This window comes from Chrysochloris asiatica, unplaced genomic scaffold, assembly GCF_000296735.1.
Source record: "Chrysochloris asiatica unplaced genomic scaffold, ChrAsi1.0 scaffold00030, whole genome shotgun sequence".
NCBI classification, from domain to species: domain Eukaryota; kingdom Metazoa; phylum Chordata; class Mammalia; order Afrosoricida; family Chrysochloridae; genus Chrysochloris; species Chrysochloris asiatica.
This window is the reverse complement of record NW_006408548.1, coordinates 25,776,446-25,799,531: the sequence shown is the minus strand read 5'-3', so window position 1 is coordinate 25,799,531 and position 23,086 is coordinate 25,776,446. Positions and strand designations below refer to the sequence as shown.

General features: G+C 37.4%; 1 pseudogene; it reads left to right on the top strand.

The window, feature by feature from the left end:
* LOC102836282 overlaps positions 1–23,086 on the top strand; it is a 113,682-nt pseudogene that overhangs the window by 58,361 nt on the left and 32,235 nt on the right.

The following is a 23,086-nucleotide window of genomic DNA, read 5'->3' as shown; positions in this document are numbered from 1 at the left end:
GGAATTGACTCAGTGGCACTTGACAACAATAACAACAACAATCTATATTCTTCAGACTTCCCTTTGGAGGACTTCTACTGCTCTCTATTCTGAAAAAGATTTTTTTAATGATTTTTAGAATTCTTATAATGACCCTCATGGTGTATGTAGGTAGTTCTGTACAATTCTGAGGTGACTATGTGGAAACAAATAATCTTGCGGGACAGGTATGTATTAATTAAGCAGCTCCTTTCCAACCCATCCCCTGGCCTCATTAAAGGAGGCAGGCCCCTTGATCATCATGATTAAGAGATGTGAGTTTGCATAGAAGGCCAGAATTTCTTTGTGATAGGTCTCCTAAATTTTATACCATACAATAATATTTGCATCTGATTTTTTTGAACAAATTGTTTATTTGCAGCCAAGAATTTGTTCTGTCTTCTACTCTGGATTTGCACTTTTTAAGTGCTGTCAAGTCAGTTCCAACCCATAATAGTCCTGTATAGGATTTCTGAGGTTCTACAAGTCTGAATTGACTCAATGACATTTATCAACAACAAAATCTTTACAGGAGAAGAAAGCCTCATCTTTTACCCACAAAGTGGCTGGTGGGCTCAAACCATTAAGTGCTCTGAATCATACTGTTGCTTTTTGTAATAAATTTTCCCAGAAAATGTGAGCACTCTTCCTTTTTTTCTTTTTGAAGAGACAATGATGTGCAAAGAGAAAAGACCAAGAAAAGCAACTAAAAAAATTGATGTGAATCTAAGGTCTAAAGTGACAGATTCATGTCACTCTCCCTCTTCAAACCCTTTGTCTTCAAGTTTTTTCTCTTCTTTTTTCCTCATTCTACTTAACATTGTCTCTATATTCTCCCAAACATAACTTCTTGTGACCTGTTCCTCTTAAATGTTGTGTAGATAGTAATGCACAAACACAACGTGCTCTCATTAAAAAATAGTACTTTTTATCATATACGTAGTGTGTTAATGTTCTTATGTGACACAAATGGTGTCATTCAACTTCTAATGTGAAGGCTGGCAATTTGAGGCCATTCAGTAGTATCACATTAGAAAAGTTTGGCAGTCTGCTTTCACTAAGATTACAGACCAGAGAGAAGTATCTGCATCTGAGGAGCTGGTCTTTTTTGTGGAAAACTAATCTTTGCAGCCTTAATGAACTCAAGATGTTTGTTTCCTGCCATAACCACCACAATAATATGCACTATCTACAACCTGCCAATCTAATAGACTACTTATCCCACCCAGAAATGTCATTGGACCATCACATTGAGCTCATGACCCTCCTGCCCCCAGCTACTTTCAGTCTCTTGCCTTCTGTCACTCCTGCTTTATCCAAACTGAGGAAGAAATAGGTTGAGGAAAGAACATAAGCCTTGGAAAGAGGCACTGCAAGAATTGATTCCAGGCTTCACCATGTACTACCGAAGTAACCTATGGAAGGTTAGAAAAAGAGAGAGAGAGAAAAAAGATGGAAGGAAGGAAGAAGATTATATTTTAGGAACCCAATGGAGTGGTTCTACTCTGTTATACATAGGGTTACACCATGAGTTGAAATTGGTTTGACAACTGACAACAATGCACTATGCTAAGAATTACAAATAGAATGTTAATAAAAAAAATATTCAACCTTTATAAATTCTATAATCTAATGTGGAGTAAAGATTGAAAAGGTTCTGTTATTTCTAAACCTTTCCTTTATTCATTCCTCCATCACTTTACTCTGTATACATATTCATTGCCCATCATTTTGTCCTGTTAAACAGACCCAGGATGGAGGCATAATAGTCAATACAAATTTAAGTGGTAGATTCAGGAATCAGCAATGCAGAAACTGTCAGAATTTGAAATATAGATGTCAAGTTTCTTCATTCACAGTTAACAGGAAAAAGAAAAGATTTAAGATTATCAAACCAATCAAAAAAGTTTAAGTACCCAAGTTACCTATCAAGTTAGGTATTACTAGAATTAAGAAAAGGTATGCCAAACACCTGTTTAAAATTTCAGCACCTGTGATTCCCCAGGCCATACTAATTTTGGAATGACAGGGAGTTAATTTATAGAAACACAGTAGTTTTCAATTTTCCCTCACCAAGCTGGACTGCTAACCCCAAGATTGTCGTTCAAACCCAACAGCTGCTCCTCAGAAACCCTACACACGGTCACTATGAGTCCAAACCAATTCCATAGCACTTAACAACAAAAACAAATTATTGAATACTCCCAATTCCCCCTTTGAAGTTCTTCCAACTGTTTCTGCTTGCCCCCTGGAAAGATTCCACCGGGATTCGTGAACAGGCTCTGTAAGCTACCACTTCTTCCTCTCTCTCTCTGCCTTCAGCACTGGTCCCATGTAGCAATGTCAGCAATTACCCAACAGCCCTGTGAAGTCTAATGAATGTGCAATTTCACTGATGCTGCCTTTGATGACATCTTTTGTCAGTGTCTGGTGAAGTCATGCTGTGCTCATGTTGAGCTTTGCTGAAGCTGCCAAAACTCCACTATGGTTGGCGCTTTTCCCTGCTGATTGCCCAGTGCACTCAATAGAGCAATGGCATCCTATGTTCTCTTTTGCAGTGAATACAACACCCAGCCTCACCCTTGTGGTTAAAACAAAAAGAAACCACTGCCATCAAGTCAATTCTAAGTCACTGTGATCCTCCTAGACAAAGTAGAACTGACTCCCTAAGGTTTTTGAGATCGTAAATCTTTATGGACGCAGACTGCCATATCTTTCCCTATGGAGTAGCTGATGGGTTCGAACTACCAATCTTTCAGTAAACAGTAAGGTGTTTTAGCCATTGCTACATTAGAGCTCCTAAGTGTCTGCTAAATGTGCCTTGCTAGTGGTTCAGAACTCTGTAACACACACAAGACAAATAAATAAAATACCAGTTTATTTATATGAGAATCTCCAAAATGCTAGGCCTGTGGTTATGTTGGAGAGGATAGCTAAGCAGACAAAACTAAGTCTCCTTCCTTTCATTCTAAGCCGAGATTTTAGAGCGTAGGTATGCACACTGTCATGTTATAGTGTCAGCAAACCTGTCTACATCTTATGTAAACAAACAGGCCTGCCTTAATACCCAGGAACATCCTGACAAACAGAGCTTGGAAAATGATGAAATTAAGCTAATTATGACCAAGATTATGGCAGTGTCTTGCTCCAAAGAGATGGTAAGAAATAAACTGCAAATATAGGTCTACATAGCACATCAAGAAATTCATTTTCAGTGATCTGATTTACATACACATGGCCCTCACACCGTGCACTCTTCTCACCTGGAGGTTCTTCTCTTGATAACTGAAGACATAGAAAAACAAAATAAATGTAAGGTTGACCTAATCGAGGTCATTACTCTTGTTAATTCTAAATCTGGACCCATCTTTTGTGTCTGATCTAGCTCATGGGATCTTCTTCACAAGGTGGACTTTGGGCCATTCCCAGGCTAAGTACATAGGGACCAAAGATGCCAGAAAGTATGAAAATGAAGAAGGCATTTCAAATGAGAGCACCCTGCCTGCTAGTAATTAAATACTGCCCAGTCAGATTAGCTACTCCATTCCCCATAGCAGTGTTGTTGTTGTTAAGCGTCGTTGAGTCGGTTGCAACACTGCATAGGGTATCTGAGGAGCAACTAGTGGGTTTGAACTGTTGACCTTGTGGTTTAAAGTCCAGCGCTGATCCTACAACACCAAACCAGGAGTCCCCCCTTAGCAGGAGTGGAGAAATCAGAAATGTTTCTATGCATTCCCTAAGGTGGTAATCAGTTCCCATGCACAGCATCCTTATTTTTGGCGACCTCATGTATGTCCAAGTAAAACTGTGTTCCATAGGATTTCCAATTCTGTTAATTTTTCAGCCAAAGATCACAAACACTTTCTTTTCAGGTGCTTCTGGGTGGATTTAACTTGCAACCTTTAGGTTAGCAACCAAGCAGTTAAACCATTTGCACAACCCAGGAACTTTCCTAAGGTCTGTGTGTACAATGCTGTTGTTTTTGTTAGGTGCCACTGAGTTGGCATCAACTCATAGCAACTCTATACACAACAAAACAAAACACTGCCCTGTTTCAATATCAAACATTTTAGATAAACTTTTTCTTTCAGGCTCATTAAAAAACTCCTCCTCCAAACCTCAAGCCAACTATATAGACAGTACCAGAGGATGATCTACTTGTGACATTTTTAAAATTACCTTCTCCCTGCCAAAGTTTGGAACATTGTTATTGTACCAAAATATGCATCTCTTTTTGGGATATGCATATTGGGGTGAATTCTTTCCAAAGACAGTTCTTATCATTCGTACAAACGAATCCTAAGTGCACCAACTCCTTTAGTTTTCCAGAAAGACATTCAATTCATCTAGGGTGACTCCAACCTTGGCTGGGCTGCCTACTCCAAATCAAAATCCATCATAAACTACCTCTTGCTGACCTTTACAGTCTCTATATTTAAGTTCTTGTCCAAATTACTAAACTATTTCATTGTCCAGAGTGGATCTTTGTAGTGCCAAACCTCTGCAAGACATATGAGATCAGGGTTTTACCAAAAAGTATTGCTAGTTCATACATGCACAAGTTTATTCCAAACACAATTTGTTGAAGCATGTCTCTGTAATAGGTGGATGGATACACACAAGTTCTCTCAGTAATACACTTGTGTTAGCCTCACTTAGAACACTTTAAAAAAAAGATTCAGTCGAAACAATGGCTTCTGAGAGGATCCGCTGAACCAGTTGAATTCATGGTAGAGAGGTCAACAGAGAAAATTATGGTTGACTGTTATTTTGTGATAGATTTTTTGAAGGATACAGGACAAGCACGCAGCTTCATTATCAAGAACTTTTAAGAAAACTGAATATTGCATTGGTGAGAAAAAGGCCAGGAAATTTCTGCTGAGGAATTATTTTATATTACAACAATGTATCTTTTCAGTTTTGAAGGTAGCAAGGACTGTACTATGTGAATTTAGCTGGGAAACTTTATGCCATACACCCAACATCCTTATTCTTGTCCCTTCAGACTTCTTTATGTTCCCCAAACTCAAAGAACATTTAAAAGGAAGACCACAAGAGTAGTCCTTCATGGATGCCAAAATTGCTGTTTTGCTGAAGTGCAAATCAAAGACTGCAGACATCTTCAAGAATGGATTAGAGAGATGCAAACACCACCTTCAGAAGTATATAGAACGAAATGTAGGAAAGGTCAAGGAACAATAGCTGCACATTTTGATATTTATGTTTTAAGAAGGTTTCTATGATTTTGTAGCAATACATTTTTATTCTCATATATACTTGCCAAAAATTATTATACCATAAAACAAATAATCAAAACATTTAAATCAATGACCTTAATCAAATATAAACCTACATGGACATATGTAATCTTTAGTTCTTTAAGAAATTTACTCTTCAATTATCTTCACAGTTCATAGAACTATCAGTTAACAAAATGCCTTTCATGTGTTTAATTTTAACTCTGGACTGCTGCTTTAAAAGAATTTTGCTTGTAAGGCCAGACTTACTGATCTGAGACTAGTGGAACCCCTTGGACTATGGTCCTGGTCAACCTTGAGGCCTATAATTGTGTTCAACCCCATGCCCCACTTTAAAATACAAATGCCTATTGTTCAAAGGTGAACAGTAACACCAAAAAGGTACCTGGGACTCGCACTAATTAACCATATGAGAGGAAAAGGGTAGTATTTGCTCGGGGATGATGCTCAGAAGGCAGGAATGGGTAGGAAAGAAGGATGAATGGAAATGGTAAACTTAGGAAAGAAGTTGGAAGAGTGCTGTTCCACTGTGGGGACTGAAATCAAAGTCAAGAAACAAAATATATATCAATTGTTCAATGTGAAAACAGTTTATTTTGTAAACTTTCACTCAAACCACAAAAAAAAAAAGTAAAATGGTTTTTAAATGAATTTTAGTTGTTTTTATTTTTATAATGTAATTAGTGAAGATTCATGAAGATGCAGGCTTACGGTTTCTGAACTGCAAAATTTGCATATTGTCTTCAACATGCTTGTAATTACTGTACTTTAATACTTCTGAAATTATAAGGTCTTAGCTCTGGTAGCACAGTGGTTACGAATTGGGCTGTGAACCGCAAGGTCAACAGTTTGAAGCTACCAGCTGTTCCTCAGGAGAAAGAAGAGGCTTTCTGCTCCTGTAAAGATTTACAGCCTCGGAAACCTTGTACAGGGTCGCTATGAGTCAGAAGCGACTGCACAGCATGTAACAACAACAATTATATTTACTTAAATGAGATTTTAAAAATAGCAAGTAGTTTGATTAACATGTTTTAAAGAGGAGAAAAATGTCCTAGAATTAAAGCATTTCCACATGACTTGCTCCTGGTAACATATGTAGAGTTTGGGAACATAGCAGGAAAATAAAGTTCTAAAGAAACATCACATGAAGAACATAAGCCCTGGTAAATATTTTCCAAAGAAATATTCCTATTGGGTTGAAATAGAAAGCAGACAATGGATTACACTGAATGATCTTGGATCAGAATAGTATTTATGATCAAATGCATCATTAAACACAGTTCTTTGTGCCACACACACCCCCCCCCCCATAGCTATACTGTTTCCTGTATGACTTGGCAGTTCTTCATACTAAATGGCACAGAATATTTCCATTCATGCATTGGTTTTGAATTTAACCATATTACTTGCTTTCACAAATGGAAGAATGAAGTAGATATGAAAGTGTGCCAGTTATATTCGAGGCCTTAAAAGTCCCTATGTGTTACCCTGGAACCATACTGCTCTGTGGGCAGATACACAGGCTGAAAGGGTATGCGAGGGAAATTGGGAGTATTCCCACAAATATGTAAAAATTTGAAAGAGGATATTTGTACATAAGTATTTATATTTGCTGCAAGCACACCTATGAATGTGGGGTGCATACAGGGGACAAAGTTATGGAAACTTCTTAGATATTATCAGACATCTTAAGGCAATGAGTTGCTGGACCTGGGGACTCAGAACTCTAGTCTCAGGAGACACCATGGTCAATTGGCATTACACAGTCCTCAAAGACAATGTTCTATATCCTATCTTGGCGACGAGAGACTGGGTTCTTAAAGTTCATAAGTGGCCATCTAAGATGCAACTACTGATTGCTTCCTGTGCGGAAGAAAGAAGAGTGATAAAATTTCAAGATTCTTGGAATCAATGGACCAAAGGAACGTATGAACATCAGTCACCAAGACTCTGAGACTAGAACTAGATGGTGTCTGGCTACCACTATCAACTGTTCTGAAAAGGATCACATTAGAAGGTCCCAGATAAACTGGGAGAAAATGTGGAGCAAAACTCAAAATTATTTTTAAAGGGCAGGCTAACTTGTCAGAAAGAAACTGGTAGAACCTGAGTCTATGGCTTTGGCCACCTTTCAAGTCTGGCAAAGAATTGACCTTCATGGCTGAATTTTTAGTCAAGCAGTAGATAGGAGAATAAGGTATGCTCACCATGGAATGATCAATCATTCAAGATAAAAGGGCAACATTTCCCCAAGGACAAAGTTGAGAAGGGATGGAAAGGAGGGTGGAATGGAAATAAGAATCACAGGGAGGAAGTGAGAAAACTGTTGTTAAAGGGAGGAAACTGCAATCATTGAGATAAAACAAAGTATATGATCTATTGAATGTAAAACTGATGACCTTTTCCTTAGTCTTCATTTAATCCACAATAAGAAGTTTTTGTTTTATTTTTTAAAGTCCTTGTGTGTTTCTGTTGCATTCTTTAGTTTCTACCATCTCTCTGGGAAAACCATCCCTGAACTTTCCCATTGGTCTTCAAAGAGGATGAAAAACCTAGCCAAGATGCTTCATTCAGTCAGCCTAGATCTACTGACCCATTGCTGACCGACAGACACATAAGAGAATCCTGTCATGATCAACAAAGCTGCCAATCTGTCTTGATTACTCTCAGCTCACCCAAATGTGCATAGGCAAAATAATGCTTACTGTCCACTGAGATATTGTTGGTTGTTTTGCAACAACAGTTTGAGAGCTTTATTAGTGGAATGTCCAAACTTCAGTAATATTAATTTAAATTCCATTTAGAAATATATTCCTTGAGCAAGATTAAGTTCTAACCCATCTTGAAATTATAGTTGCTCGAGAGAAAAAACTCTGGGATTTCAACCCAATACATGTTGAAGTGATCAAATAAGTCTTTGACTACCTTTAAGCTAGTGAAGTGTGTGAGCAGCAATAACCAGAATTATCTACAGGGTTAGCCAGAAAAGAAAAGAAATAAAACTCTGCACAGTTGTAACATAGCTAAAATGATAAACATACAACTGACCAACAGTTTGGTCCCATTGTACAAATTTCCAAAGGAAAAGTAAAACTTTGTCCTAACTCTCAAATCATTTCACAGAGCTTGAAATTACGAACAAACAGCCCATCTCTAAACTGTGTAATACAAGTCAATTTTCTGGGAGGCAAAGAACTAGAGATGGCAACTAGACAGTCTCTTTCAGCAATTAATCCAAGCATCATCTTGATGTCATCATTATCCAAACAAGAGTTCAATAGCAGAAGACAAGCCAGTATTTGTATTCCACATTTGCAAACCAAGTCTACAAGCCAGTCATTAGTATTAATCAACAAGCACACCTCAGACTCCTAAGATCTCTTGACAGAGACTTAATTTTCATTTCTCATTCTCACCTTTTTCTTGTCTAAATTGAAATGAATTATTTCATAACATGTTAAACAATAATGTAAAAACGTTGATTTAAATTAAATCAAATAGTCTTTTATCTGCTGAACAAGTATTGTCAAGTAATTATGGAGTGTCAAATTTATTGAAAATGTGGTATTTCCTTGCTTTGTTTTAAATTAATTACTGCAGACACCCAGATTTGTGCTGCTTTGTTTAGAAGAAAAAAATATTGGAAAGCTAGTTTTTCCTTGCCAAGTAGCTTAGAATGTCATGTGTAAAATCACTAAATATATCCTGAAACATTCTAAATTCTGAAAAAATGTGAACACTCAATGAATCCTACTGCGTTAGAATTACTATACTCTAATTCATTGGGTATGGTATGAAGAGTGAAATTTAATGTAAACATGTGCAAATCTCCTTTGACCCCTAAAAATCTGTTTTTAATCTAATGAAAACTGAGTCATTCATTCAGAAACACTTACTGAGCACTATGTCAGTCAGAGTCAGCAGGAAACAGATGGCACAACCAAATGAGGATATTTTGAGAAGGGATTCATTACAAAAGTGTGAGTAGGGAAATAATGAAGAGCAATTCAGTAATGCTGAACCCAAAACAGATCTGAAGCTGTCCACAGGTACACATAGGAAGGTAGATGTATGAAGTCACAAAGAGAAATCCTTCAAGAAACATAAACATGAAGCTCTTGCATATGATGGGACTCACAAGCCTGGCAATAAATATTCTCCTCCACCCACTCCTGCTCTCTTGTAGTGACACTTTTAGTAAACTGAAATAACAAAAATGCTGCCCTCATGTATGTAACATTCTAGTTGTGGAAGGCACAGTAAATCAAACTGAAACATAGGAGAAATATAAACAAGAGACACAGGAGAACTAGTGGGATAGGAGCTGAACTATAAACGAAAGGACGGTCAAGGAAGACTGCACTGGAAAAGTGTATGGGAACAGAGTCATTAACAGATGAGGAAGACAAGAATGATGCTACCTGGGGAAGAACATTCCAAGACAATAAAACAGAAAGTACAAAGTCTCTGAGTGGGACACATTTCTAGACTAATGGAGAGGCAGTCCAAAACCCTGTGTGACCAGAGAAGAGTACAGCAAGAGAAAAAGGAATTGGAGCTAAGGTCAGAGTGCAACAGGGAGCTGATTGGGTAATAAGAACTACTAGAACCTTGACTTTTACTCCAAGATACAGGAAGTGATTTAAATGGTTGTCAAATTGAAAAATGGCACAATCTGATTTAAATTTTATCAATATCCCTCTGGACTGAGAAGTGAGAAAAGTGATCAAGAATAGAGACAGAAAAATCCATTAGCAAGCTACTACAATAATCCAGACAAAAGAGGATGGTGACTTGGACGAGGGTGGTAGGAGTGGAAGTGGTGAGAAATTTTCACTCCTGGATCATTACTAAAGTGGTTATGAGGACAAGTTCAAGTATCAGAATCCCTGGATTCATGTCCACCACTTAATCTGAGCGACTAAGGAAAGTCACTTAATTTCTCTTTGCTTCAGTCTTATCTATAAATTGAGAAGAATCACAGTACCTAGTTTATAAGGCTGCTTCCAAATTTAAATGATATATTTAATGTAAATGGCATAATAACATATCTGGCTCATATAAAATCCTCAGTAAATATTATGGTTGCTACCTGTTTCAGAAGTTTATTCTTTTAAAAACTGTTATCTCTCATTATTAGACTAATTGAAAATCATCTCATCCAATCTGGAAGAAGTCTCGAGGCCAGCTAAATAGTGGAATGTTTCTTTAATTATCTCTTACATTACAGTTCAATAGATCCTCTTACACTAAATATTCAGCTATTTTATAACATCCTTGTGGTCCTGAACACCATAGATAAGGAAGAACACACTACATTACCTATCAGCCCATTCCACCTTTGTTGTTGTTGTTAGGTGCCATTGAGTCGGTACTAAGTCATAGCGACCCTATGCACAACAGAATGAAACACTGCCTGGTCCTTGGTCATCCTCACAATTGTTGCCACATTTGAATCCATTGATGCTGACACTTTGCCAATCCATCTCACTGGGGTTCTTCCTCTTTTTCTCTGACCCTCCACCTTACCAAACACAAGATCCTTCTCCATTGACTGGTCCCTCCTGACAGTATGTGCAAAGTATGAGAAACAAAGTTTGGCCATCCTGGCCTCCAAGGAGCACTCTGGCTGCACTTCTAACACAAATCTGTTTGTTCCTTAGACCGCCCGTGGCACTTCCAATATTCTCCAACACCATAATCAAATGCATCAATTATTCTATGGTCTTCCTTATTTACTGTCCAGCTTTCGCATGCATATGAGGTTATTGAAAATACCATGGCTTGGGTCATGGACACCTTAGTCCTCAAGCTGACATCTTTGCTCTTCAACACTTTAAAAAGGTCTTGTGCAGCACATTTGTCTAATGCAATATGTTGTCTGATTTCTTGACTGCTGCTTCCATGAGTGTTGATAGTTGATCCAGGAAGAATGAAGTCCTTGACAACTTCAATCTTTTCTCTGTTGGTAAGAATGTTGTTTGTTGGTCCAGCAGTGAGGATTTTTGTTTTCTTTACATAGAGATGTAATCCATACCGAAGGCTGTGGTCTTTGATCTTCATCAGTAAATGTTTTAAGTCTTCACTTTCAGCAAGCAAGGTTGTATCATTTGCATATTGCAGGTTGTTAATGATTCTTCCTCCAATCCTGATGACACGTTTTTCTTCATAGAACCCAGCTTCTCAGATTATTTGCTCAGCATACAGACTGAATACGTATGGTGAAAGAATACAACCCTGTCACACAACTTTCTTAATTTTAAAACACTTAATTTTAAAACAGTTGTTCTGTTTGAACAACTGCCTCTTTGTCTATGTACAAGTTCCTAATGAGCATAATTAAGTGTGCCAGAATACTCATACTTGACAATGTTGTCCATAGCTTGTCATGATCCACACAATCGAAAGCTTTTGTGTATTCAATAAAGCACAAGTAAACATCTTTCTGGTATCCTCTACTTTCAGCCAAGATTCATTGGACATCAGCAATAATATCCCTCGTTCCAAGGCCTCTTCTGAATCCAGCTTGAACCTCCGGAAGTTCTCTGTCAATGTATGCTTGCAGTCATTTCTGTATTACCTTTAGCAAAACTTTACTCACATGAGATATCAAAGATATAGTCTGATGATTTCCATATTCCATTGGGTCACCTCTCTTTGGAATGGGCACAAATACAGATCTCTTCCAATCAGTCGGCCAGATAGTTGTCTTCCAAACTTTTTGGCATACATAAGTGAGTGTCTCCAGTGCCACCTCATTTTCTTGAAAGATTTCAATTTTTATTCCATCAGTTCCTGATGCCTTGTTCTTTGCCATTTCCTTCAATTCACCTTGGACTTCTTCCTTTAGTATCATTGGCTCTTGATCATCTACTGCCTCTTGAAATGGTTGAAGGTCAACCATTTTATTTTGGTACAGTGACTCTGTGTATTCCTTCCATCTTCTTCATATGCTTTTTGCATTATTCAACAACTTGCCCAGAGAATCCTTCAATTCCACCTTTACAGTTCTCCTTATAAGAAAGTTCCTATCTTTGTTGTTAGGTACAGTTGAGTCAATTCTAACTCATAGTGACCCCGCGTACAACATAATGAAACACTGCCTAGTGCATCATTGTCACAATTGCTCAATTGTTTTCAGTCCTCACTGAGGGTCTCCCTCTTTTTCACTGACTCTCTGCTTTATTGAGAATGAAGTCCTTCTCTAGCAATTGGTCCCTCCTGGTGATGTGTCCAAAGCAAGTGAGGCAAAGTCTCACCATCCTTTTTTATATGGAACAACATTCTTGTACTTCTTGCAAGATAGCTTTCTTCATTCTTCTGGCAGTCCATAGAATGGAGCTCTGGTATCATAGTAGTTATGAGTCGGGTTGCTAACCTCAAGGCCAGCAGTTTGAAACTATTAGCTGTTCTGTGGGAGAAAGATGAGGCTTTATGCTTCCAAAAAGATGTATATCCTTAGAAACCCTATACAGGGTCGCTATGAGTCAGAATCGACTCCATATCACACCACCACCATCACCACCACCAGTTCTGTGTCTTCCTTATGCATCATCCAGCTTTCACATGCATTGGAGCCTACTAAAAATACCATAGTTTGGGTCAGGTTTAGTCTTCAAAGTGGCATATTTGCTTTGTAACACTTTAAGGTGGTCTATTGCAGCTGATTTGCCCAATGCAATACATAGTGTGATTTCTTGATTACTGCTTCTATTGATATTTTTGTTGTTGTTGTTGTTGTTAAGTGCCGTCAAGTCAGTTCCAACCCATAGTGACCCTGTATAGGGTTTCCAAGGAGCGAATGGTGTAGATTCAAGTAAAATGAAATTCTTGACAACTTCAATCTTTTCTCAGATTATCATGATGCTTATTGGTCTATTTGTGATCATTTCTTTTCTTTATATTGAGGTATAACCCATACTGATGGCTTTATTCTTGGATTTTCATTAATAACTGCTTCAATTCTTAGCTTTCAAAGTCTTAGCAGTTAGATGGGGCTGCCCTTATAGACTATCTTTTTGTTTATTTTGTTCTACCAGAGATCTTCACTAAAGGCCTTCTGAATATATTAGACACATTCTACTAACTGAATCATGAAGAGAATGGTCAGGGCCTTTCCTTATCCCTTTGGTCATGGCCCTAACACTTGGGGCCTCCTCCAGCCTTTGACCTGTCACCATGGGGACTTACTGTCCTTATACTGACATATCTAAAAGTAGTCATTTAAATTCTTCTCAAAAGAAAGAAAATGTTCTGGTAAATGACTTGCTCTTTCCATCTATATAATGAAAAAGCTGATAACTCAGTTTCATGAGCCCAGTCTTCAAGATACAATATTTAATATAAGTAGAATCTTATTTGTTTTATTAGGTGACACCAAGTGTATTTAATAACCCATGTGAAGAGGAGACTTGCTCCCAGAGGGTTACCTAGGCTGTAATCTATATAGGGGAGGCTTGATAGTATAGTGGATTATGTGTTGGTCTAATAACTACCAGGTCAGTAGTTTAAATACATCAGCTGCTCTGCTAGGGGAGAAAGATGAAACTTTCTATTCCTGTAAAGATTTACAGCCTTGGAAATACTCTACACAGTACTATGAGATGGAACTGACTTGATGGCACATAACCCCACTACCACCATTCTTTACAAAAAGACCACCAGGCATTTCTCCTACGGAGTCATTGAAAGGGTTTAAACTACCTCAAGCTTTCAGTCAACAGTATTGTGCCACGAACTCTCCTTAAGTAGAAACTTACAATATCACAGAATTTCATGGAAGAGGTTATGTATAGTAAATTATGTAGAAAACTAGATTTTTCTGGAAAGTTTGTCTGATGTAATTCTTAAAGCAACTTATCATCCTATTTACGTTACTGACAAGAAACCGAAGTTCATTAACTTCTCCAAGTTCTTATCTCTTTCTATTACACTATATAGTATTTGACTATATTCAAATTAGCAGTGGTTGTTCTAAGTAGGAGAATGACATATAAAAGAATCATATTTCAAACATCTTCATAGAATGGCTATAGGCAATATTCATTCTAAAACTAGCAATAAACTTTTCCAAACAAGAAAATGTCTGCATACTGCTCTGGGCCTGGGAGATTGGCAGATCCCCTTGGGGAGTAATCTTCTGTTAGTGATGGAAATGCAAAATTCTGGTGCTGCAGAAACAAGACACTGCTTGGCACTGTTCTGAGTTTTGGCTACAAAGCCATAAGCTTGTTCTTTGCTAAGCTGTTTATCTAACTTTACCCCATTCTGTGATTTATTTTACAAATAAATCAAGATAGATTCTTACAAGATAAATTCTACTTTTTTATTTTACAGGTGATAAAAGGAAAAAGAAGCAAGCAGAGAGAGATGACCTCCTACCACATTTGAAAGAAACGTGTCCTCTAGATGTGAGGTCCTTATGTTGGGAGTAGAGTGTCTTCTCTGGACCTGGGGTCCCTATGCTGAGAAACTCCTAGATGCAGAGGAAAATTTATGACCAGCACCTTTTCCCCAGAACTAACACAGACAGAAAATTTTCCCCTGTAGCTGACACCTTGAATTCAGACTTCTAAACTGAGAGAATAAATTGCTGTTTGTTTAAGTCATCAGTAAACAATTTTCTTCTATCAAAATGTTTTTAATATTAGAGTGTATGCACACATGGTGTTAGGATTTAGTTAAACATGCAAGTTTTCTATTTCAAAGCGAAAAGAAATTTTATTTGGTTATCTCTGTAACCTTCCTGCTAGACAGCAACATACGAGAGTCTTGTGTTTATTCCACCATTTAGTTCAGAATTGTCTTCTGATGTTTGCAAACCTAAACAGCAGAAAGGAGCATGAATGAGGATCTGCCATTTTTAGTCCTTTTGAAATGACTGGAAGGAAGCTGTCGTGGTTGGTTAAATGATAGAATTATTACCTTCCAAGTGGAAGACCAAATGTGGTGATTTAGGATAATGCACTGGACTGCAAGGTTGACTTGAACTGAAAGGTTGGTGGTTCAAACCTACTAGGCACTTCTCAAAAGCTTTACATAGGGTCTCTATGAGTTTCAATCACCTTGTCATCTATTCATTCATCCATCTAATCAGCCAGTCAGTCATCCACTTGACCATCTATGTATTCACTCATTCATTCAACAAACATTTATTTGGGGTCTGCTCTATGCCAGACAGCAACGTTGAATTGTTCTCTACATTTTCCTTCCTAGCATTCTACCCTTATTTATGTTTTACTTTTTTCCTTACTACACTCAATCCTGTAGATCTCTCTCAAAAATCATACCTCCTTAGTTTCACTTCCATAATCTTTCACACAGTGGGTTCTCAGTATCTGCTGGTTGATTTATTAAAAAAACAAAACAAAACAAAAGATTAGAGCATAAGAAACACAAAATCAAGGTAGAAAAACTAGGGTAAAGATTAGGAAGACATTAGTGAAATGGGCATAGCATTATCTAACCTGATCTTATTACTAAGGATATGAACTTGAAAGAACGGTATATATGATGCAGACTCCCTAAATATGAGAGATGGAAGAAGGATGTCAGTTTCTCAAAATGATAAGCAACTATCCCAAGGCTAAGTGAAAGGTATTTATTTTATTTCTGAAATAGATTTATTTTCCAAATAATGGAAGTTAGAAGCATTTAGTAACCGCTTTGATATATACCAAGTAGCATAGTTTTGTTTTTAAAATTCCATCTAGATCAGTATCTTTCCAGAAATTCATTAGAGAGCATATACATGCTTGGGGATGAAATAGACCAGAGTCCTAGGCCAAGTTATAAGACTTTCTATGACTATTAACCTCTCTGAACCTTTGTTTTGTCGTTTAAATAAGTATAATTATACTTACTTTCATAGAATTTTGATGTTTAAAAGAGACATGTATTAAAATATCTAACCCTGCCCCACAGAATATAGTAAATGCTCAATTATATAAGCTATTATTGGTAAGATCATAAGGATTTGTTAGTTCTAACTAACATTATCAAGTATTTCTTAGTTTGTGTTCAGATAATTCTTCTGCTTTTTAAAAAAGAGGAGTCAAGTCAATATTAAACAGGCATAGCTTGAATTTTTAAAGAAAAGTAATTTAACTGATGTTGCTGTTCTTAGATGCCTTCAAGTCAGTTCTAACTCAAAGTGACCCTATGTACAACAGAACAAAATGTTCAAGAGCAAGTTTCAGAGCCTTTTCTGACATCTATTTTGTGTTTTTTTCTTTCTTTACTGTCTTTTTAATGACCTTTTGCTTTCTTCATGTATAATATTCTTGGTATCACCCAATAGCTCATCACACTTTCAACCATTAATATCTAATGCATCAAATCTATTCTTGAGATGGTCTTTAAATTCAGGTGGGATATAGTTAAAGTCATATTTTGACTTTCATGGACTTTCTTTACATTTCTTCTGCTTCAGCCTTAACTTGCATATTAGCACTTGATGGTCTGCCTCTTGTTTTGACTGATGATATCAAGCTTTTCTATCATCTTCCACAAATATATAGTCAATTTGATTCCTGTGTATTCTATTTGGTAAGGTCCATGTGTTTAGTTGCTTTTGATGTTGTTTAAAAATGGTATTATCTATGAATAAGTCATTGGTCTGAACAGTTCTATCATGTGATCTCCAGCATCATTTATATCACTAAGGCCATACTTTTCAACTGTTGATCTTTCCTCTTTGTTTCCAACTTTCACATTCCAATCACCAATGATTATCAATGCACCTTGATTGCACATATGATCAATTTCAAACTGAAGAATTTGATGCAATTCTTAAATTTCATCATCACTGACTATTGCTTATTGTGTAAATTTCAGCAATAGTGATACTTACTAGTCTTCCTTATAGGCATATGGATATTAACCTATCACAGACAGCATTGTTCTTCAAGATCTTTGCTTTTGTTTATTTTGTTATTTGCTTGTTTTTTAAGCTTTTTATTGTTAATTGAGGGAAGGTTTACTGAGCTGATCATTAATTTTACATTCAACAAATCATATTTTAAGGAAGATCTTTAAATGCTCTTTTTATGATTAATTTGATGCCAGTTCTCTTCAATTTGTCATTGCCAGCCTAGTAAACCATAGGATTGAATAATTCAAAATGATCAGTATCAGTCCATTTCAGCTCGTTAATGTCTAGTATTTCAATCTCTTTGTGCTACATTTCATTTTTGACAGCTTTCATTTTTCCTAGATTCATACCTAGATTCATTTTTCCTAGATTCATACATTCCATATTTGGATTACTGATGGATGCTTGCAACCGTTTCTCCTAATTTTGAGTTAAACCCCATTAGCTAATGAAGATCGCGAAAATTTTACTCCATTCACGTCATTGTGGTGTAATGTAAGGTCTACTTATAGGAGTCAGCTTCCCTAGTCATACTTTGAGTGCCTTCTAACCTAAGAGGTTCATGTCTGGTACTTTATTTGATAATGTTCTGGTGCTTTTCATAATGTTTTCATTTCTTACATTCTATCATCTAATAATGTTCCACTGCTATTTATAAGGTTTTCAATGAGTAAACATTCAAAGGTAGCATGTCTCTCTTTCTTCTTAGTCCACTGAAACCTGTCCACCATGAATGACCCTGCTGGTATTTCAAACACCGGTGGTATAGATCTCAGATTCACAGCTACACACAGTCACCATAGTACAACAAACAGACAGACAAGTGGTGGTTTTATAGTAGTAATCCCATACAATATTTGTCCTTCTGTGATTGATGTATTTCACTCTTGTTCTCTATGTTCACCCATGTTATGAGGTGTTTTGGAGATTAATCATTATTCTTGACCATATGATAGTACTACATTGTGTGCCTGTTCTAAAGTTTATCAATTCTTCCTTTGATGTGCATTTATGTTGTTTCTCTTTGCCATTATGAACAGTGCTGTGATCAACATTGGTGTGCATAGTTGTTGTTGTTAAGTGCCGTCGAGTAGGTTCCGACCCATAGCGACCCTGTACAGGGTTTCCGAGGGTGTAAATCCTTACGGGAGTAGAAAGCCTCATCTTTCTCCCGCAGAACAGCTGGTAGTTTCGAACCACTGACCTTAAGGTTTGCAGCCCGATTCGTAACCACTACCCTACCAGTGCATAGTAGGAGGCTTCAAAAGTAAAATATTATCTTTCGATTCCATTCCAACTCTTGGTAATGGAGTTGCTAGATCATATAGTATTTCTATTTTAAACTTTTTAAGAAAGCACAATACTATTTTTCGTGGTGGTTGAACAATTTTATAGTCCCACTAGCAGTATATGAGGTTACCTTCCATTCTCTCCAACCTCTTACCCACATTCATTATTTTGGGCTTGTTATGTCTTTTTTACTTAGTTATTAATGCTGAGGTGAGTTGATATCCCATTATTGTTTTGATTTGCACCAGAGCCCGGTGGCATTATGAGCTAAGCATTGGGATGTTAACTGCAAAGTTGGTGGTTCAAACCCACAAGATGCTGTTTGAACAAAAGATGAGACTGACTTCTCCCATAAAGATTTGCATGTTTCAAAACTCTAAGGACTAGTTCTACACTGTCCTTTAGGGTTACTAGGAGTCAGAATCGACTCAGTGGCAGTGGATTTGGTTTGGTTTGCTTTTAGTGAGTAAAGAATGTGAGCATTTTTCATGCATTTATTAGCTGCCTGAAGGTACTTATTGGTGAAGCATCCCTGCATGTTCTTTGTCCATTTTTAAATTGAATTATCTTTTTGTTGTTGTGGTGTTGAAGTATTTCATACATTTCAGAAATTAGTCCCTTGTCCAGATGTCATTGACAAAAGTTTTTTCTAGTCTGTACATGCTTTTATTTTTTTGGTGACGTCTTTTAATGGGCATAAATGTTTAATTTTTAGGAGGCTCCAGTCATCAGTTTATCATATGCTACTTGTACATTTTTAGCTATGTATGATTATGCATTTTATGCTATATATTAGGAACTCTAAGTCTTCCCCTATTTTTCCTTTGATGGTTTTTATAGTTTTGAGGCTTACATTTAGGTCTTTGATCCATCTTGAGTTCATTTTTATATATGGTTAGAGATATGGATCCTATTTCATTTTTCTGCAAATGGACATACAGCCCTGCAAGCACCATTTGTTAAAGAGACAATCTATTCCCCATTTAACAAGCCTTGACCCTCTGTCAAAGGTTTATCTGGGTTCTCAATTCTGCTCCACTGGTTATGTGTGTTTTGTAGCAATACCAGACTGTTGTGACTACCGTGGCTATTTAGTCTATTTTGAGATTGGAAACTGAGATCTCATTCTTTGTTATTCTTTAGAAGGCCTTTGATTATCCAGGGTCTGTTTCCTTTCCATAAAAAGTTGGGGATTACTTTTCCCATATTGATGAACAATGATGATGGAGATGGAAATACTGCCTTCAGATGTGTATAGACCAGCTGTTGTTGTTATTAAGAGTCATCTCAGAGACCAGGAACAGAGGACCCATCAAGGGAGACGAGCATGAGTGGAATGTGGGGCCCTATCCAGACAAACGACAAGCAACGACACCAGAGATGGAGACAGGGATGAGGAAATGGAGAGAGAAAGAGCAGTTGATGACTCTATATGCATGCAAAGAGAAATGCTGCTTGCTGGCAGCCAGGTGCTGGTGTTTAGGAGGCAGGCTTGCAGAATGTGTCCTTTGTTTGTTTAAATGATTATATATTCCTGAGTGTTTTTGTGTACATTTCCCTGGCAAAAAAACAAACAACAACAAAAAAAAAAACATAAAAGCAAATACGCTTGAATGATGATGCACAGATGAGATTGTAATCATTGCAATGAAACAATGAATGTACAACTGATGCTCCCCCATGTAAACTATCACTCAATTCACAATAAAAACAAAGAGAGAAATTGACTCAAGATACAATCTAACCCTGTAGATTACATTCTGCATCATTAACATAACTTTCACTAATCCTACCTCACTCAAATCAAATTGCTGTTGCTGTTACATGTCGTCAAGTAAGTTCCGACTCATAGCAACCCTGCATAGGTTTTCCAAGGAATGGCTGCTGGGTTTGAACCACTGACTTTGTGGTTCACAGTCCAGTGCTGATCCTAGTAGTTAGGATTTACAACACATAGGATTATTACATCTGATCACAAAATGAAGAACACTAATACTGAAAATCATGGCCTAGTCAGGTTGACACATTTTTGGTAGGAAGTTCATTAATCCGTAATAGCTATTAAGGGTTAGAAATAGTATATGTAGAACCCAATGACACAGTGTGGACACACGGTAAATGGTATTGGTATTATGGAAGATTGAAAGAATAGCAGGGTAGGGTCAGCAGAAATCATGAGACTAGCAACTTTCAAACAAAATATCTAGCCTGTACACACAGCATTTGAGAAAAGTTTCTAGCTTCCTTTATTGACTTACCTTTTAAAGAAAGGCAAAAAGGAAGATATCATGGCAAAGGATCAGAATCTGAACCAGCCCCTTCTGCCCTTATGAGCTTGCAGTGACAACCCGGCTTCTCAGCTGTGGAGATGTCTCTTGTTTCAGCCCTGCCTTTATGGAAAACAGAATCCAATGGAATGTTTCTTGTTCTCTTTCTAACTATAGCTGAACCCTTGCGCATAAAAAGCTCCCTGTTCTAGAATGAGAGCTCGTAAACTAGATTTATCTCAAGTGTTTCTCACACAAAATCTGAACCCCTGAATTCAACAGACCTGTGTTACCTGCCGGTTTCCCCCCACCCACCTTGAACTACCTTGATTTGGTCCTGAATGAGTCATGTCTTGACAATCGCTTCTCAGTATTGCTGACACAGGCACCACATAAGCTATCCTGTGTCCATCTCTCTCTCTCATTGTAAGTCACACTTCTCACTCTTATTTTCTATCTTTAATAGTAGCAGCTGTGTACTGATACGCCCTGTTTCAGCTCAGGTGATGCAGGTAGAGAAAAAAAAAATTATCTCAGAAGTTCTATATAGGGTTTTTGAGGAGTGGCTATTACTAGCAGTCCAGTGCTTATCCTAGAGCATCACACCCAGACTCTGTGTATACTCCTAGATGGAGAGTATGTCAAGAAATAATAGCATAACATTTGACATTTTTGTTTAATAAAGGTTTAAGGATTTTTTTAATATTAAAAAATATTTTGACTTACCTTCATATTTTGGCATAAGAGCATGTAACAACCACTCATTTGTCCGTTTGTCATACTGTGGTGGCTTGCATATTGCTGTGATGCTGGTAACAATGCCACCTGCTATATTTGGGGTTCTCCAGAGAAGCGAAACCAGTGAAACTTAAATAAAGAGAAGTTTTTATCAAGGAAACGGCTCAAAGTTGTCAAGGTGGGAGAGTCCCAAGTCTGGGTCGTACAAACCAAGGTCAGCAGACAGGTCTGGCAGGCAGACAGGCAAGCAGACTGGCAGGTCTGGCAAGCAGACAGACAGGCAGGTCAAGTAGTCAGACAGGCAGGGTGACAGTCAGGCAGGTAGCCAGGTCTGGCAGGAAGACAAGCATGTAGACAGACAGGTAATAGAGTAGACCACTAGCTCATATCCAAAGAACTGGAGATTGGAGGTCAAGCCAGAGGCAAGATCCAGACCCAAAAGAAAGCAAGCAAGCTTTACCTGACTGTCTATTATACTGAAAGCAAGCTACACCTGAGGAAACATTCTTTCAATTGATTGACAGTTCATAGTTAATCATTGCAGCGTTAACTACACTCTTCATAGCCAATCTTCAAAGAGTAAATTCCACTGTAGTGGATCTCACCCTGGGAATAGTTACATCTCAGCTGCCAAACCACTGGGAATGGTGACCCAGTCAAGTTGACACAAAAACTTAATTACCACACAACAGGATTTTAGATGCCAGCATGGTCACCCTTGGGGGGTACAGCTTCCAATGGAGCTTCCAGAATAAGACAGACTAGGGAAAAGGAGATGCAGACAACTTTTGAATAATTAGCCATGGAAAAACTTTTGATTAGCCATTGTACATTGTTGAATATATTACTGGAAGATGAAAACATTGTGACAAGCCACAGAACATTATCAAATACACTGCCAGAAGATGAGCCCCTCAGAATATGACTAGGGAAGAGCTGCCTTCTCAAAGTAGAGTTTACCATAATGATGTGAATGGAACAAAGCTTTCTAGATCTTTCATAGGGAACTGTCAGAAATTCAAATTGGAGTCAGAGATGAATACAAATATAGGAATATCATTGCTAATGTAAAATGGATTTTGGCTGAAAGCAAAGAATACCAAATAGATATTTACTTGTGCTTTATTGATGATAAAAAATAAAAATAAAAAAAAACTTGACTTTGTATATCATGACAACCTATATATTACATTGTGAATAATGGGTATTCCTTTGTGCTCATGAGCACACAGACCAACGGCTTGTTGCTAAAATGGTCTAAAATCAGGAATGGTGTGCCCCAGGGTCGTATTCTTTCACTATGCATATTTAGTCTGTATGTTAGCCAAATAATCCAAGAAGTTGGATTATATGCAAAAAGTGGCATAAGGATTGGATGGAGACTCATTAACAACTTGTGATATGCAGATGTTACAATCTTGCTTGCTACAAGCAAAGAGGACTTAAAATACTTACTGATGAATATCAAAGATCACAGCCTTTAGTATGGGTTGCATCTCAAAGTAAAGGAAATAAAAATCCTCATCACTGATCCAATATATAACATCATGATAAATGGAGAAAAGTTAAAGACTTCATTCTGCTTGGATCTATAATCAATACTCATGAAAGCAGCAATCAAGAAATCAGATGATGTCATGCAC